The sequence below is a fragment of the Arvicanthis niloticus genome, chromosome 23 (genome assembly GCF_011762505.2).
Source record: "Arvicanthis niloticus isolate mArvNil1 chromosome 23, mArvNil1.pat.X, whole genome shotgun sequence".
NCBI lineage: Eukaryota > Metazoa > Chordata > Mammalia > Rodentia > Muridae > Arvicanthis > Arvicanthis niloticus.
Genome location: NC_133430.1, coordinates 31,667,190 through 31,682,592, shown reverse-complemented (window position 1 = coordinate 31,682,592; position 15,403 = coordinate 31,667,190).

The window sequence follows — 15,403 nt, the reverse complement described above, 5'->3', positions numbered from 1 at the left end:
AGTTTTCTTTTTTGAGTCAGGGTCTCAGGGAGTACAGGCTTGTGCAGAACTCGGTGTCGCAGAGGGTGACCCTGATTAATCCTTCTGCCCCTCCCTCTCAAGTACTGGGGTTATAGGCATGTGTCACACCTGGCTTTTATTTATTTAGTGCCTTTCTATGCATTAGTGTCTTTCTATGCATTTATTTGGTGTCTTTCTATGCATTTATTTACTTATTTATTTATGAGATAGGATTTCATGGAGCCAAAACTGGCCTTAAATTCCCGATCTTCCTGCTTCCCAAGTGTTGGATTATAAACATATGTTATTACAGCTAGTAAATCCTCTCTCTCTCTCTCTCTCTCTCTCTCTCTCTCTCTCTCTCTCTCTCTCTCTGTGTGTGTGTCTCTCTCTGTATACAGAGCTTCTCTGTATAGCCCTGGCTGTCCTGGAACTCTCTGTAGACCAGGCTGGCTTCAAACTCACAGAGATCCACCTGCCTCTGCCTCCCAAGTTCTGAGACTAAAGGCATGAGCCACCACTGCCTGGCTAAGGTATTTCTTTTTAAACACTGAATTAATTGTCTTTCTGAGATGAGAATAGTGATATATACCTGTGAATCTCAGCACAGGGGTAGGGGTTAGGGGGTTCTTCAGTGAGAGGATCAGGAATTCCAGGACAACCTGGGCTATAAAGCAAGAGCCTGTCACAAAACAAAGTAACGCCAAAGGAATTATTCAGTGGACAGGGAGTTCTGGCTGGCAGCCATAAGCTTGTAGGCTCTTCCTGCTTCTGTAAACGTTGTCCTGGAAGGCCCCGACCACACCTCTTCTTGTGCTGTGGTCTTCCTGAGAAAGATAACGACACCATCAGCCTACCTTCCTTTTCTGTTTGTGCAGGCTATGCTTTGTCTGCGGATGTGAGTTGACAGGTCCTATCTGGGTTCTGTGGTCCAGCCCAGTCTACAAGCTCACTGTGTAGAAACGGTAGTGTGTTCAGGTGTACAGCCCACGGTATGTCTGACTTACTCTTTGGGGACTTGCCTTGGCTCACTCAGCTCCAAACATGGCCCCCTCTGTAGAAAACAGCTTTCTGCTTCTTCCTGTCTGCAAGTCATCCCTGGGCCCAGCACCTGCAATGCCCTCCCTTTTCTCTCTGCTAAATCAAGTAAATGCCCTTTGAACAATGTGTTAACTATCTCCCCTCCTCCGGGAAACCTTCCCCAAATAACCTGTGAGCAGTCTTCTCCCCTTGTTCCTAACACCTTGCAGACTATAACAGGATGGGCCTCTCTGTTGCATGTGCTTCTGTGAGTTATGTGTCTGTGCATCTAAATAATAATAATAATAATAATAATAATAATAATAATAATAATAATAAAAGCGTTCACTTTGTGTATGTGTGTGCATGCGCACGTGTGTGCGCGTGTATATGTGTGTGCCACAGAGCACACATGGGGGTCAGAGTCCAGTTTGTGGGAGTTAGTTCTCTCCCTCCACCATGTACAACTCAGATCATCAGGCCTGGCAGCAAGTGCCCTCACCTGCTGAGCCATCCTGCCAGCCTGTCTATGGCTGTTAGTACTTTAAAGGTCATCCCTTCTGAGGGGACCATGACACTGGTTCCCAATAGCGAGTCTTGCATAGTGAGGCTGCCGACCAGCTGGCAGCTTTATCGTGAGGAAGATGACTGGGTCAGGCTTCTGATATAGGAGGAAGCTGGGATAGTGTCAGGTGTAGAGGCTGCTGGGACTTTATGCCGGGTGACTGCTTGTGACTTCCCTTCTAATTATACTCTACAGAACTCATGGCTCACAAACAGGGGTTGTAGATTGTGTACAAACGTGGTCACTGTCAAACACAGGGTAGCTTAGAGGGCCCAGGCTCTTTGCACTGCTGAGGGATGAGGCTGGGCTATTTAGGTGTTCATATTTGACTCAGCGCATGACCCTTGACTGTTTTGTGGTTTTACATTCAGAGATGCCAAGAACAATGTACATTTGTTGCTTAGTCTGACGACTAGGCCCAGAGTAACCTTTAGGAGCCTCCTGGCCCAGCAGTGTCTTTGTTTGTTCATTGTTCTGGTTTGGAAAATGAAAATCCCTCCCTGCCAGCAACTAATTTACCAAAATAAACAAGATTCTTGCTTTTTCATGACAAATGCTGTTCCTGAATGCCAACTTGGGGCTGCCAGATTGCAGTTTCAAGTGGGGGGCAGCCAGAGGACTTGCAACTTGCAGGTGATTGACTGCAGATGAACGAAGAAAACTCGGTCAAGACAGGTGGAGCAAAGTGTTTCCCAGGAGTTCCTGCTACCCCGGAACTTCTCTGCCAACAAGTCTCCACAGCCTTGGCAATCCAGTTTTCCCTCTCCTGAAGTCGTGCAGTCTGGCTTTGCTTCCAAATGATACCGATGCCCAGTGCCATGTTTCTGATTTCTAAGGGCATCAGACTCCATAGGCCCAGAGTTACAGATGGTTGTAAGGCACTGTGTTAAGTGCTAGGAACAGAACTTAGGTTCTCCTAAGAGTACCCTTGACCAGGTGAGGTGGTACACACCTTTAATTCCAGCGCTCGAGAAGCAAAGGCAGGCAGATCTCTGAGTTCAAGGCCAGCCTGGTCTACAAAGAGAGTTCTGGGACAAGAATGCTCTTAATCACTGAGCTGTTTCTTCAGCCTTATTATTATTGTTGTTATTATTATTATTATTATTATTATTATTATTATTATTATTATTATTTTGAGTTTTGAACTATTCCATAGTTCAAACTGACCTGGAACTCACTGTGTGGCCAAGATTGGCCTCAGACTCATTGTAAACCTCTTGCCTAAGCATCTTGAGTGCTGAGATTACAGGTATAAGCCACCATACTTGGTTTAACAAAATTTGGATTGACACATTGTCCGCCTGCCTGCATTTCTCTCTCTCTCTCCTTCCTTCTCTTCTTTTTCTTTAGTTTAAAAAAAAAAAGACTTATTTTATGCACTTCAGTGTTTTGTCTGGGCAAGACCTGAGGATCTGGTGCCTGTGGAGGCCAGAAGAGGGTGCCAGATTCCCTGGAACTAGAGTTATAGAGGGTTGTGAGCTGTCATGTGTACGCTGGGAACTAAACCCAGGCCCTCTGCAAAAGCAGCACGTGTCCTTCAATGCTGAGCCCTTCGTTGTTACAGCTCCCCCCCCCTTCTGAGTGTATTTACTTATATTTAATTGATTTTTGAGATTAAATAACTAGAACTCTCTCTCATCCCCCTTGTCCCTCCAAACCCTCCCATAGACTCCTTTCTCTCTTTCAAATTCACGGTGTGATCGTTTATTGTTTAATGTATGCATATATGTATATACATATATTCTCCTAAATACGACTTGTTCCGTCTGTATGGCATTACTTGTACGTATGTTTTCAGGACTGACCATTTGGTATTGAACCACCAATCGGTGTGCTCTTCCCTGGGGAAGACTGTTTCTCCTGCTCTCAGCATTCCTCAGTGGCTGTCCTTGAGGGCTTTCCCTGATCCACTTTAGCATGTTCCTTGGTGTTGTATCCTTGTTCACACTCTGTGCCCTTCCCCCCACCATGGGCAGGCCTGAGAGACCTTGTTTACCACAACAAGACCAAGTGATAGGATCTAGGTGGAGTTACCCACCTTGGCTGCCCAGAACACAGAAGCAGAACTGCCCCTGGGCTTGCCTTGAGACGTCTCTGGCTGTGACCTGGAATGGACTATGGATTATCCCACCCATCTGAAACCAGGAGGGGTTGTGGGTTGGGTCTTCCCCTTTAAATTAAGAGCTGAACATTAAAGCTTTGAGCCTTGATCAGAGAACTTCGTCTTGGCTTCATCTCTTCTCCCCCTCTATCCCCTTTCATTCCCAGCCCCCCTTTCAGGTGAACCCAGTTGACTTGTGGCCACGGGTGGCTACAACACTCCACCTGTGGGTGTCATTTTGGCGAGACTTTATGGGTGTAGCTTCTGACATTATTAGGAGACGCAACCTTTCAGCAAAGTCCCTGATCTCCTGGCTCTTGTAATCTTTCTGTCTTCTCTACCACAGTGTTCCCTGGGCCTTATGTGCTGGAATGTTCTGTGGATGTAGACATTAGGACTGGGCTTCGCAACTCTACATGTGATTGGTTGTGGTTTTCGGTAATAGCTCCCATGTGTTGCAAAGAGAGGTTTGCAGTTCTGGAGGTTAAGTCCATGACCATCACAGCAGGGAGCCTGACAGTGGGCAGGAGCTAGGAACTGGAACAATGGCTGAGAGCTTACATTTGATCCACAAGAGGGCCCTTTTGTTGTTGAGGTTTTTGTCAAATAAGATTTATTTCTGTTTATTTACATGTGTGCATTTGTGGGAGTGTATGCCAAGTGTGATGGGGATTGGGGGTCGGGGTGCCTGAGGAGACCAGAGGAGACTGTTGGATTCCTGGAGCTGGAGTTACAAGGCAGTGAGTTGTGTGAGCCTTCTATGGACACTGGACACAGGTCTCAGGTCCTCTAAAAGAGTGGCGAGTGATCTTAGCTGTTGAGCCATCTCTCCAGCCTTTTGCTTTTTGAGACTGAGTCTTAATGTAGCCCAGGCTGGTTCCAAGCTTGTTGTGTGTAGCCAAGGATAGCTTTGAATTCCTGACCCTACTGATTACCTCCAGACCCTACTACTACCTCCAGAGTCCTGGCATGGCAGACATACACCACCACACCCAGATCTTTCTTTTTAATTTCTTTTCATTTGTTTATTTTGCCTATTGGCATTTGGTGGGCTTTTGCTCACCCGGATTCTCAGCTTCCTACATGTTGCTTATGGGACTTCTTTCAGCTAAGAAAGAAGTTTCTTAGCTAAGTGATTGGAAGACACACGCTGGAAATGGCGGCTAGGTTGGAGGTTCACTCTCTCTCCTTCCTCTCTGGAGGAACAGGAAGTGCAGCTGCTGTGGCTCTTAATCCAGAGCTGCTGAAAGCTGCCAAAGTTGTGCTCAGGTAGCCCACAAAGTGGAGGGCATGGGGGAGGGGTGACAGCAGCCAGGGGCCCTGAGAAAGGATGTTGGGGGAGTTAACAGAACAAGGTCTTCTTCCTCCCAGCCCCCTGCAGAGAACCAGGCTCAGTGACCACACTCCTATCTCCAGGAGCCTTTCAGGCTTAGCTTCCTTGTTGACCTGTGGATTAGAAGACAAGAAGGACCCTCCCCCAGTCCATACACCTCCTGCACTCCCTGGTTTCTCTGCCTGCTCCCCATGGCTTTGCTGTGTGGGTATCTCCCACAGATTTTATCTGCAGGTATGTTATCTACTTAGATCCTAGGAATTCCTTGGGCCAGACAGTGAGCCGGCATTGTGCGTGGTTTTTAAGGTGCCTAGTGTTAAAACAGACAGAGTTAGAGCTTCAAGGGGTTCACGTTTGCTCCTGGGGTTAAGGAAAACAAAGATAACATTGGAGCCACGAAGAGAATAATTTCCTTATAGATAACTCAGGAAATTTCATTCTCTCTCTTCTGCTTTTTTTTTTTTTTTCACTCTTATCACCCCTATTGTCTCCCCTCCACCTCCCCCGATTTATCCTGGAATAGTTTGGACACAACACCTCACGGGGCCTCTATCTAGATCGTTCCCAGAGAGACAAAGAAGTGGCCTCAAGTGTCTCTGGAGTGTCTAGGCAGAGAGATCTAATTAACAATTTACAGCCTAGACTCACTGCGCTGTTCCGCTGTGGGCTCTGTTATGAATGCACAACCACCAAGCTCAGGGGCACTCTGCTGGGTTTCAGCAGGATAGACGAGCAACACAAAACCATCAGGAACAAGCTTTGCCTCCAAAGTGCCTGCTTTCTATGCATTTCTGGCATCACTTGGTCTCCAAAACTTCAGGCTGCACAGAGTCCTCGGGAATATGGTAATTTGAGATGCTAATTGAAGTAAACTGGGAGGTGAAGACTGATACCCACATCGGCTGGCACAGAGGTGCGCACATGCCACATATGGGCACCACACACACAATGTGTATGTCTTAAATTACCTGCTGGAGTCATGGTATTAGTGCCTTTGAAAGACTCATCTAAGCTTTCTGGGTTTGGTTCTGGGATCTCATACAACCCAGGGTGGCCCTGAACTAGATACACAGCCCAAGCTAGACATGAACTCCTGGAACCCTGCCCTTACTTCCCAAGTGCTGAGGTTATGGGTATGTGCCACACGGCTCTGTCACCTGAATTTTGATCATCCTAAGAAATGCACATTCTATTCTATGTCACTACAGGTTTTAATGCAAAGGAGCCTCCCCTGCTCTAACCCCCTGCTCCTCAAAGTCCAGCTATAACAGTGAAGCAGCGGGAAGGTGGGTTCATGCTGTCTGCCTTTCTATCCAATCTTCTTTTTGTTTTGTTTTGTTTTGTTTTGTTTTGTTTTGTTTTGTTTTGTTTTGTTTTTCCAGACAGGGCTTCTCTGTGTAGCCCTGGCTGTCCCGGAACTCACTCTGTAAACCAGGCTGGCCTCAAACTCAGAAATCCGCCTGCCTCTGCCTCCCAAGTGCTGGGATTAAAGACGTGAGCCACCACCGCCCGGCTCTATCCAATCTTCTTGACACATTAATTTACAGCCAAGTGACACATATGTCCCAAGCATGAGACTTATACTTTCTCCTGTTTAGTGAGCCTCACCTAGAGAGGGGAAGATGGCACAGGTCTGAATTCTCCCTGCTCCCCACACACCTGCTAGCCCTAACCTTGCCGGGCAGTTCCAACACTTTCCTACCAGAACCTTCCATTCTCTCAAAGCCCTCTGGTCTGGGAGTCTCTCCCTCAACTCACCTTCTCTCTGTGCCTTCCTTAGACAAAGACTCTCTCCCTGTCTGGCTCTGGCCCTTGTTTTTGTGTTTGGTATTGTTTTGGTGTGTGTTGTTGTTGTATTGGACACATAACCATTTGAGCCCAATGCAGACAGTGGTAGAAGAAGAAGGCATTCATGACTTCATTCCCACTTTCAGAAATTACCTGTTGGGTGTGTGTATGATGCACATGTGTGGCATGTGCATGTATTTGTCAGTCTGTGTGAGTAGATGTGGGTGTCGGTCTTCGCCCACCCCCACCTTATTTCTAAGGTTTTTACTGGGCACCTGCTCCTTGGATTCCAGGCTGTGCTGGACACTGGGGGCAATGTGATGTCCAAAACAGAAATGGTTTCCTTGTTTTGCCAAGCCTGGTGCTGTATATGGGAAGTAGAAGCAGGAGAATTAGGAGTTCCAGGCCATCCGTAGCTACAGAGTAAATCTGAGGTTAGCTTGGGCTACATGAGACCTTGTCTTAAACATATGTACATAGATAAAGCCAACAAACACGCTGGGCAGTGGTGGTGCAAGCCTTTAATCCCACCACTTGGGAGGCAGAGGCCGGTAGAATTTTGTGAATTTGAGGCCAGCCTGGTTTACAGAGCCACTTTCAGGACAAGCAGAACTACACAGAGAAACTCTGTCTCAAACAACAGAAAGAAAGAAAAAAAAGAAGAACCTTTGTATCCCAGTGATGTGTATAAGATGCTGGAGAAGATACAACTATATGTAGCTCTGAATTGTGGCACGAAGCAGAGAGACTAAGTTCTGAGAACTATAGCCAAGTGCTTGACCCGGTCAGAGGAAATGGTCAGGAAAGGCTTCCCGGAGGAAGAGACATTTCAGTCAAAACACAGCTGGAGTTAGCAAGAGGAGACTTGGGAGTGAGGGCACGGATCCCCTGGCACAGCAAACACTTGTGCAAGAGTCTCATGGCTGAGACCAAGGAGAAGAACCCAGAGAGGAACTGAAAGAAGACCAACGTGGTTGGAGCCCAGACAGAACAAGGAGAAGTAGTATAAGACGAACTGGACAGAGGGTGGGGACCCAGATTCTAGAACTCAGATACATGATCATAACTGTGTAAATATACTCAGTTGCCAAGCCAGGACAGAGCCAAATATGCTGACCTGACCCAGAGTAAATAAAGGAGGAGGGACTTCAAGTGAAAATCAATTATCCAAGACTAGGAGGAGCTCAGTAGGATGTAACCCATTTTTATAAATATTCTAGCCAGGAGAGGTGGCTTATGCTTATAATACTAGTACTCAATGGCTGAGGCAGGAGGATTGCCAAGAGTTTGAGACTAGCCTGGGCTACCTACTAAGACCTCTTCTCAACAGACAAAACCACATCTGGGGCTAGGGAGATGGCTGCCATGCAAGTGTGAGAACTAGCACGCACATAAGAAAGTATTTAAGCCTGGCAGTGGTGGTGCACACCTTAAATCCTGCATTCGGGAAACAGAGGCAGGTGGATCTCTATGAGTTAGAGCACAGCTTGTTCTACAGAGCAAGTTTCAGACCCCCAGGGCTACACAGAGAAACCCTGTCTCAACTAATAAAGAAACAAAGAAGCAAACAAACGAAAGTATTTGTAACCCCAGGGCTGGGGAGCAGGGAGTCAGATGGATCCCCCATCCCCCATTGGCCAACCTTCCTAGATTAGGTTCAGAGAGAGACCTTTGGCTTCCCAGTATGCATGAACATTTGCATCCCTATGCACACGTGTACCCCTTCTCACGCCCCCCCCCAAAAAAATTTTTTTAAAGAACAAGAGGCAGGAACATATTTGTTGAATGAAGGCCTGGGCTGCATGCATGGATGAAATCAGGTTCAGTATTAACACAGCATACTTCCCAGCCGTTCTCTGAGCAGGAACCCGGTCTCGCTCCTTCTTTCCCAGAGCAGATTACCCATAGTGCTTCTTTCTTGTTTCCATGCCATTCTGCAGCCTTGGCTGCCATGACACTGTCCCACTGTAGCAAGGATGGCTTGCTGATGACCTTTCTTTCCTGGACTCTGATCTCTTTGAAGGCAGGGACCATGCCTTGATTAAAACAAACAAACAAACAAAAAACTCCAATACCTAACACAGTTCATCATTCAGCAAAGGAGCCCAGTGAGTATTGGTTTGTAAAACCTCACAAACCTAGCTGTCTAAATCCTAGCTAGACGCAGGATCTTGCTTAGTTACCCAGGCTGCCCTAGAACTTGGTATGTAGCCAGGTTTCCACCTTGTACTGGGTCCGGTGACACCTTTAATCCAAGCACTCTAGAAGCAGAGGTGGGTGGATCAGAGGTAGGAGTTCGAGGCCAGCCTGGTCTACAAAGTGAGTCTAGGACAGCCAGAGCTCTGTTACACAGAGAAACCCTGTCTCCAAAAACAAATCCTAACAACAACAAAAAACCCAAGAACCTCACATTGGCTAAGCTCAACACTCACTAGACTACATGGTGATCAAGATGACTGATGGATTAATCCCAGCACTTGGGAGGCAGAGGCAGGCGGATTTCTGAGTTCGAGGCCAGCCTGGTCTACAGAGTGAGTTCCAGGATAGCCAGGGCTACACAGAGAAACCCTGTCTCGAAAAAACAAAAAAAACAAAAAAACAAAAAACAAACAAACAAAACAAAAAACAAAAACAAAAAAAAACCCAACCAACCAACCAACCAAACAAACAAACAAAAAACCAAGATGACTGATGGAGAGATACAATTGCCTAGGACTTCTGTATCCTCACAGGTCTGCTTTACAACAAAGTATCTAGTCAGGCTTGGTAACCCAAGATCATACATAGCTCAGCATTGGGGAGGCTACATAGCAAATTCTAGGGTAGCCTGGGCAACTAAGCAAGATCCTGAGTCTAGCTAAAAGAACATATAACTTGCCGGGCAGAGGTGGCGCACGCCTTTAATCCCAGCACTTGGGAGGCAGAGGCAGGCGGAGTTCGAGGTCAGCCTGGTCTACTAAGTGAGTGCCAGGACGGCCAGGGCTACACAGAGAAACCCTGTCTCGAAAAACCATAAAAAAAAAAAAAAAAAAAAAAAAAATGAGCATATAACTCCCTGACGCAATACTTGCCTGGTATCCCAAGACCCTGGATTCAGTCTTCAGCACCACCAAACCAAAAAAAAAAAAAAAAAAAAAAAATTTAAAATTTACTTTTAACGATGTGGGTATGTCTGGTATGTCTGTGTGCAGGCATGTGCATGAGGGGAGAGGTGGCACATCAGCTCCAGTCGTGAGCTGTACTCAAGTCCTCTTCAAGAGCAGTACACAACTCTTAATGACCAAGTCACCCCTCCAGCCCTCCGATGTCTTTATTTGTGATTGAATCTAGGTCATTATTTTTCCTGTTCGGTTTCTGGGTTTCTGTGCATGAGCTTGGCTAGCTCCTCTAATCAACAAGACCCAAGTAGGAAAGCCCAAGGGACTGAGTTCTCAGGACTCCCGTTCTCAGGACTCGCACGTGCACGAGCATCCTTTTGTTCTGTCCGTGTAATAGCTCTGTGAAACATTTAGCTCAAAGGTTAAATGGTTGACACGAGGATCTCACAGCCAATGGTCCAGACCCAAGAGCTTTCCTCTTACCTTCCTCTGGTAAGAGGAAGCCCAGACTTTCCATGTCAGCCACCAAGAAAGGGGACAGATAGTCCTGGGCTTTGATAGTCCAGGACAGTGGATCTCAACCTATGGGTCAGGACCCCTTTGGGGGCCAAATGACCCTTTCACAGGGGTTGCATATCAGATATTTAAATTACAAATTTATAACAGAACAAAATGACAGTTATGAAGGAACTATGAAAATAATTGTATGGTTGGGGGTCATGACAACATGAGGAACTGTATTAAAGGGTCACAGCACGAGGAAGATTGAAAACCACTGCCCTAGGAGATGCTCCCGAGTTCTCTGGGCTTTGCTCCCACTGAGTCATGCATTGGCAGGCCTGGTGGGAAGCTGCAGGGGCCCATCACAGGCTACAGACATTGAATACACCACAGGGAGACAGCTGCATGAGCCAGATGTGCTTCCTGCCACCCTCTCACAGGCATGTGACTTCTAGCTATGGAGCCAGAGGCATCACAGCACCCTAGACACAAGCCACAGGGACTGGAGGCTTTGTGTGCTGGAGATACAGCCAGAAGAGGAGGGAGGCTGTGGCCAGGGAGCTTTTAGGCTAGCTGCACACGAGGCTATGTTATCAGCGAGTCCCAGAGGCTTATGACAGTTGGCTTCCAGAAGCTGTGAACTCCAACCTGTCTCTAGAACCGCCTACCTGGGATAGGGCCCTTCAATGTCCTTCTTCACGAGAATAAAACCAAGCCAGCTGCTCCTCTTTCTGTCACTTCTGGAGACCAGGGCACTAGAGTGTTAAATGGTCCAATTTAAATTCCAAAAAAATGGCATTTGTCCCCCATAAAGACATTTATATAAATAATCCCTGAGTGTCAGGCATGGTGGTGTGTACCTTTAATCCTAGAATCTGGGAGGTAGAGACAGGAGGATCAGAAGTTCTGGGTCATCCTCAATTACACAGAGTACAAGGACAGTCAGCTATATGAGACACAGACTCAAAAAATAAATGGAAAAAAATGCTGATCACTGAGTTTTAGGCATTACTCGAAGACTGAAGGGCAGTCTCCAGTCTCAAACTGTTTATAATCCAGTGAGAAGATAAGCGTGCGTGCACACACACACACACACACACACACACACACACACACACCATACCTCAAAAAAGAATGTGTCATTGAGAGGATTAGAGTCTGGTTTAATGGAGGCAAACCAGAGCAGGCATCTGGGAGGGTGTGGGGCTTGGAAGGGCCCTGGAGTTAAATCTAGACAAGGTAGGACCCATACCTGTGACTCCAGGCCTGTCAGCTTCCATGGCTGCAACCTTCCTTCCTCACCAAGGATAATGATACTAATGTCAATAGAATTCCTAAAAAAGGTGATGAGGTTCTCACTCTGTTACACTGAGGACACCGAGGCCCTGTGAGGGAGCCAAAGTCAACAAACTGGAAATGGTTGGAGGCAGGGAGCTGCAAACCCAACTCAAATTCAAATCGTAAGTAAACGACTACTTCCCAAAGGGAAATCCTTCCCCAGAGATTCTGGGGGCATCCATCTCTCTAGTGCTAGGCTCTTGGGCTGTAAAGCCCCTCTGGAGGGATTGAGACCAACAAAACCCCAGCAGACAGTCAGAATAGGACAAAGAATCAACACCACATCTCAAGTCCTGAAGAATAAGCCCACACTTCCCTGAACTCTACATCTGGGAGGTGGTCTCTCACAGGTCTCAGCCCTAGCCTCCGTCCCAAGTCTCTCTGGATTCCTCAGGTTTATGTTGTCAATACAGGTCCATGATCTCTGTCAGTCTGTCCATTATGCCCAAACATCACCTTAGGATCCCCGTGAACCATGCTGGCAGAGACCTGGGGAGAACCTAGTTGAACTGAATCCCTTCAGTCTCTACACTTACGGCAGCAGTGGTTAATGGCATAGCCACTAGGAAGCTTTCTCTTTGTTCTCCCTTGCCACTAACCAGTGATTTAAGAGTCACTTCCTTTGGGTGTGAAACACAGGAACCTTGTGACCATTCATTGCTCAGATACACTGAGATCCCTCATCAAATCATGAACTTTATACTCTGATCTGCCTGACAGAGGAACGGGGGGTGCATGGGGTGCAGGAAGCAGTGTGATGTTTCTCTCACGCTGAGAAGACTGCTGCAGCTGGCCTGCCCTTCTGCTTTCTGATCTGGTACATAGTTTCTCTGCCGCGTTCAAGGCCAGCAGCCATCTGTTTTGCCTGCCAAGTTCCTCAGTGGCCTGACCCTCTGGTGGTCAGAGTTAAGCTGATCCCTTCACCTGCTGGCTGCTTTGCTGAGGCATATGGTTTGTGGAGAGGGGCCTGCCAGAGAGAGCACAATATTTTTCCTTTCAGAGACCCTGGAGAGGAGGGTGGTAATGCTGGCATGCCAAGCCTGCTCCAGAATCTATGTCTTTACTGTCCACAGGGACAAGTACCTGTGCTCTGTGAGCACTAAGGGCCATGAGCAGACAGTACAGGGACACTGGAAGATGTGGCCTCTCACATATGTCATTCATTCTCTGGTGGGACCCTCACTTATGCAAGCTCCTCAACTCCTCCGGGTCTTTTCAACAACCAAATCCCTGGTCTGAAGAACATGGTAGGTTCCTATGGCAATGGGCCTTTTAGCTGTTTCCATAGCAACGAACACTCAGACCATCTAGTTGCTAGTCAACTGACAGCTGTAAGTGAATCGGAGGATTCAGTTTATAAGCTGAGGGGTTGGGCCCAGGGCTCTCCTCTGGAGAGGAAACTCCTCTCAAGACTTTCAGGCAATATTTGGGGGACCCACAGCCACTTTCTACCTGGAATCGCACAGCACTGGCCGTCCACAGTTCCAACACACACCACTGAGCACCCAGGTTTTTCAGCATCACACACACACACACACACACACACACACACACACACACACACACACACGAATCTCTTTTCCTGGTTCTCTTTCCCCTCAGGGCGCCTGTGAAGGAAGCACTTATTTAGAATGACACCCTACTGACTCTGTGGCAGTGTTGTTTCTAGGTACCACAACTTTGTCCCTAAACCAACCCATTGTGGGGGCACTGTTCTTGGATTCTCTAAAGAAAATGGTAATCCAAGACCAACTTCCTTTACTTGACCTCACCCACTTAGACCTTTCCTGTGCCTGGGGTGGTCTCAGGGGTCATGCTGTATCAGTTTGTGTGAATCATGGTCATATTTCTTCCTTCTTTCCTTCCCACCTTCCTTAGACAAGATCTTAGGTAGCCTAGTCTGGCCTTGAACTTGCTATGTAATCAAGGAAGACCTTGAATTTATCCTCCAACCTTGACGGCCTAATGCTAGGACCACAGGCATTTGCTCCCATGCTCAGATAATTACTTATTAGTGTGACTTTGGTGAGGATATCAGTTTGTCATTTTCCTTGTATGGCGATGACAACCTCAGATGTCAGTCCAAGTTTAAGACAGGAACTTGTTATGCCACCCTGTACAGCAGGCAGGCTGATGCACCCAGCTTTTTTTTTTTTTTTCAAAGAAGTTTCCCCCACTCCCAATTTAATTTACTTTAGGTGTATGGGTATTTTGCCTGTAAGTCTGCTGTTCAGGTTCTGCTTCTCTGTCCACCTCAGGGTGACCAGAGTGCCTTCAGATCAGGCAGCTGTGAGTGCAGCAAGAACAGACTGTTGGGAGACAGCTTTAGTGAGACAGCTCTAATTGGGGGGAACAAAGGCTGCTTCAACCTTTGGGGGTGGGTAGGGGCTTTTGGACTGAGTGTACATCATTGCCCCGGGGCAGAGCTCTGGGGATGTCTCATTTGCATAAGGAGGAAGTCTAGCTGCTGAACGTGACCTTGTAAGGGGAGAGGAAGCTTAACCGGCTACTTGGCTAGTAGTCTCCTCCAGGGGGCAAAAGTGGGGGTGCCAGGTTTTATGCTCCAGGACTCGAAGGCCCAGAGCAGGGGGGCAGTGATCTTACCTGCCAATCTCAGGGTGAGATTTCCGGGGTTTGGACATACCTTTACCCCACTTTTGCTTTGCCACAGCTCTCATTCCCCAGCCCCAAATAAGTCTGTGTATCATGTGTACAGTGTCTGAAGAGGATGTCTGAGCCGCCGCAAGTACAGTTACGGAGAGCTATGAGCCATCTTGTGGGTGCTGAAAACTGAACCCCAGTCTTCTGGAAGAGCAGCCAATATACGTAACCATCTCTTTGGCCCCACATACAGCTTTTTTAGTGGGTTCCGGGGATCAAAGGACAGGTTCTCACACTTGTTTGGCAAGCATTTTTACCCCTTAAGTCATATTATCTCCAGCCCTCATTGTTTCTTAACACACACACACACACACACACACACACACCCTCAAAATCAAGCACCCAGGATCTGAAATTATTCCACCCATTGATTTTTATTAGCATGAAGATCAGACCATAATGATGGGGTCTTGAGATTTGCCTGCCTCAGATCTCAGATTCATGGGAGGGAAGAGCTGAGTCTAAGCCTCAAGGCTTGCACAGGTCTCAGACCAGCATCGGAAAGTACAGAACCCTTTGTATGCTTAGGATTCAAGGCTTCTGTGTTAATGACTGTGAACTTTCTGTAGGGATGACCTTTCAAATTAATCCTCCCATGGGAGTCTACCTGTCATAACTGCAGGCTCCACTGAGCCTCCTGGTGACTGGTAGGCAAACAGTCCTAAGCTGTTGGGTCACCTCCAACTCTGATTAGGACACAAGGACACTAACAGTGCTTCTCCGACCCCTCCTAATTCTTTTTGGGGTTGGGAGCTGTTGGTTGCTACAGAGCTAAAAAGGCAAGAAGAATCTTTTGGGAATTGGGAGTCAGCAAACACAAAAGTGAGCTTCTCCTGGCCCCTCAGCAAGCTCACACACAAAGACAATAGCTGTATGTTTCTGAGACACATTACCACACATCAGATTGAGCCTCTGGATTTTTCGGATTTTTCCGTTTCTAGACAAAAAGAACAGCCTAGCACAATGGCTCACACCGACAGCGTGTATGCTACACGCGC